Source organism: Mya arenaria, chromosome 11 (assembly GCF_026914265.1).
Source record: "Mya arenaria isolate MELC-2E11 chromosome 11, ASM2691426v1".
Lineage (NCBI taxonomy): Eukaryota > Metazoa > Mollusca > Bivalvia > Myida > Myidae > Mya > Mya arenaria.
In genome coordinates, this window is record NC_069132.1 from 8,021,170 (window position 1) to 8,025,506 (window position 4,337).

Below are 4,337 nucleotides of genomic sequence, written 5' to 3' on the forward strand. Positions count from 1 at the left end.
ACCTGCCAATCGTCCTTCCCGTTATAGGGCGGTACACGTTGTTTACCGGCGGGCGTTGCAATGTTGGAGGCACTGCACCGTCTTGGCTTTGTTTCCATGCACAGTATTCTTCACATTTAACTAATTATCAGACACCAATACCACTAATGTCATCATTTTAAAAGCAAAATTAAAATTCCGTTCTCATTTCTCTATTATCTATCATGTGAAAATTATAAACAGCACTTCTAAACACACTTAAATACTGATCAAATGATTTTCGCACCATTTCTAAGGATTCAATTTAATTTCGTTAAGAAAATGATAAAACTTAAAACATACACATTTATACGTCACATTTTATTTCTCAAAGACAGTGTGCACAACAGCACACATACATGCACCGGTTTATCGATATAAACTGGTGTCACCTTCGCAACATCGGCCTAGGATAGTGCCTCCGCTCAACTCCGACCGTGGATAGCGCCGCCTAGCAACTCGCCGACCCGGAACAACGTCACTTAAATAGCGCAGACACACGCGACGCCGCCACTCAGTGCCTCCTCGAATCGAGCTGATCCTGAACGGCGCAGCCTCGCATTACGTCGCCACACAGGGCCTATCTGTGATATTTCGTCAAACAGCGCTTCCCCCTCGTGTAGCGCCGCCCCTCGCCGTTGAGCTGATACAGCACTACCCACTGCGCCAACGTTGGTCCCCGGTATTTGCCGATGCCCCGCAACGCTGCTACAGTGATGAACCTATGTAACCCATTCTCGAGCGCAGCAGTCGCCCTCCGCATGTGCGACCCTCCCAACAGGTGTGGATACTTTCCCCTCAAAGGTCCGTATCACCAGATCCGTTTATGGAAAACGTATCCCACTACTGCCATCACAAAATGTAACATCACAGCTGTTATGGGACATCGACAGGTTGCAAAAAATATGCAGCTCGAACATTTTAAGATTTATTGTGAAATGAAAATGAAATTACACCTTTTTCTTATATTTTGGTAGTGTTTAACAATGTTTACTAGATTACCTTTTACTTATATAACACTCCATGTTATTCTAGTGTTATTCTCTCAAGTAAACAAGTGTCCATTATTTCAGAAAATCCCAATTACTATATAGGGCCAATATTTCTGTTTTAAGATAAATGCGAAAATGTTTTGACTGGGAGTAAGATTATATTATTGGTCCCAGGTTCTGATTACTGTCATTAGAATCCGCGCTAAATGCGTGGTCGAAAAAAGTCTGAACAAACCAAATATAAGTAAATTAAACAATGAACCCTAGTGTGACATTCGGACCAATGACTATCATCAAGTATCCTGGGAACAGTTCTCAATCCTAGGAGATATTTTCAACAAGCACTGCAGACATAATTTTATACAGACTCGGGAACAGACATTAGGCTCTGGGGAAATGACAGCAGCAAAACAGTCTAAAATTGATGTAGCGTTTACCTAATGTATCTCTTTACCATATTAGTGGGGTATATAACCAACTCGAGTCCATTCGGAGCTCCTCGGCCATTTTTTTCAAAAACAACGTTGTTCATTCGGAACATGTTTTTGAAAAAATGGCCGAGGAGCTCCGAATGAACGTTGTTGAAAAAATGGCCGAGGAGCTCCGAATGACTCGAGTCCTATTCGGTGGTGTTTGAAAATCGCGCGCTTAGCGGTGACGTCACAATCTGTTTTCAAAAGTTCCAGGGCGCAAAAAGTAAACAATCAAGGCAAAGTCAGCCTTTTTACTTTACTTTTTAGTATTTGAATGGCAGCCGTTTATGAGTGTTCTATTCGTATTGTGTTACTTTTTGAACAAATAAAATTATCCGCTGGACAACTGTTGATGACTGACAAAATATTTTTTGCTGGCTATCACTTTGGTCATTGTTGAGATGTTGATCATCTTCATTATTATCGTGAATTTAATCTTGTTATCGCTTGATCAACAACAGCATATTACGCATGATCAATGTTATTTCAAGGAATTCAAGTTCCTAGGCCAATTATACATAAATAGTAATAATGAGTCTCTTTTACACTTAACAACTACAGACAGACTAAAGCTGCCACTCTCACAGATTTACCATTTTTACAACTTTTTTATTTTTTGTCTTGGAAATAGCAAATTTTTGCGTAAATGTCTGCAAACCAATGATATAAGATTGCTGAAAAAATCAGATCGTAGATTTTCATATTTCCGTTCGAAAATTAATGTTTTATGGCCTAAACCGTTACAAACGGTTTAATACAAAAAAATGCTTACAACATCAATTTTTGAACTTAAATATAAAAATCTGCGATCTAATTTTTGTCAGCAGTCTTATATCACTGGTTTCCATGAATTTCCGCAAAAATTGGCTTGTTCCAAGACAAAAAATTAATAAGTTGTCAAAACGTTCAATCTGTGAAAGTGCAGCTTTAAGTGCAAACCTTACCAGGTAGGCTCTTTAAACCCAAGATCTTAAACTATAAGGGGCGTTGTGCACAGTTTTTTCTCTACCTAATAGCGAGACAAAAGATTGCTGTTTTCATACTTCATAACATGTAGGAGCAAAATTGACAGTAGCTAAAGAACTAAATTGACAGATGTAAAAAAATATGTTTTGTACTTCTTCCAAATTGATTGTTGACAATAATCAAGAACTATAATCAATGAAGAAACCGATGAAAAAGCAAAATTATATTTAATATACTTGTAATTTTCTTCAAATAAGTAACAATAACCAATGCTATAAGCAACAATTTTAGCACAAATATAAATAAAGAATAAATATTATATCTGTTATAAAAATCTGGCTTTTTCAAAATTTAGTTTTGCTATTTTCAGAAGTTAGTGTTCCTTCCCCATTCACAAAAAGGTGAGAGAAAAACACCACTTTGCCCCATGCCAAGGCGCTGGTTAAACTCAAAATTTTAGGCATTTTGTTACTGTTTAAAAACTAACTTATTTATATTCCGGAATTAAATCACAGACTGAAATTATACTTTCAGATGTATCAGCCACATGATAACGGCCATACTATGGTCCCAGTCTTTGACAGTGTAAGGTCCCAACATTTGTGCAGCATCAGACTAGTATGCAGTATGTACCTGATATCAATTTGGAATGCCACGAGGTTATCAACGATTGGGATGATTTTGAGTCTGGGAACTGCAGTATCTACTCTCCAGCAGTCACAGACAAACTACCAACTATTTATGAAGAAAATTCTACAAAAGTTTGTGAAATATTTCCACCTCCAAATTCCCCAACTGCAGGTTGCTTTGAAGTTTTTCAAACCATACACATTATGTGGAAAGCCTTCTTCAAATGTGGAAAGAATCAGACATTGCATCCACTTCCCAAGATAGCACTGGTAGTTTTGGGTCAGATCCACTTTGTTTACCTGCACAGTCCTCTTCCCAGACTGCATCTGATGTGGATGATGCTATCCCATGGTCTGAAAATGAAAGCAGTGCTGACGGCAGTCTTTCACCTGTCAGCATTACAGGTTCCAGGTCAAATCTTGAAGATCTTCTGTCAAGGGACGGAATTTCTTTTCAAGGAACAGGCATGCACTTCCAGCCAGTGTCCCACAGCTCCTCAAGGTCAGCCTCTCCATTTGAGATAGAAGCCATTTCACAATCTGTACTCGGACTGTCCTTTGACAATGCAAATTCAATACTGCGCATGGAAAGGTCACCATCTCCAATTATCTCAAGATCTTCATCACCAAGGTTTCTGCGCTCGCCATCACCATTCCAAGTGCTTAACACCAGTAACAGAGACATTTTAATGGACACAGCAACAGAAAATATGCTGATGTATGAAGAGCGAGGCATCGAGATTGTATAGCCCAGTGTTGAATCATGACCATCAGGTGCCAGATGTTGACATGGACTTTCAGGAGAATGTCTCACTCACTGAGGAGTTTCCTTCCTTTAGCACTTATGTCAGGAGGAGACAGCTTAACTCCTGTGGGATCAGATCGTTCCAGAGTTCATAGAAGAATGATATTTAAATTTCTGACGTATTAAAACATTGTAGTGGAAACAGGATCAATTAATATCAATAGTTGTAATTGCAAGTACTGTTATAATACAAATATTACACAAGTTTTTTGTAAAAATTATCTTGCATTAAGGAAATATTCTGTTTGTTTAGAAAATAGAAACATGAATTTATAATTTGATATTTATAAGAAGAACTGCAAAACAACTTAATTAACAACCTAAAGGTTCTTTGTAAAAACACACTATTGACGTGATATATTATTCATGTACCAAAAGATAACTAAGAATTTTGAGGTAAGACTACCATATTTTAACATACATCAACCAGCCATAAAATAATAAGCTACAGTAA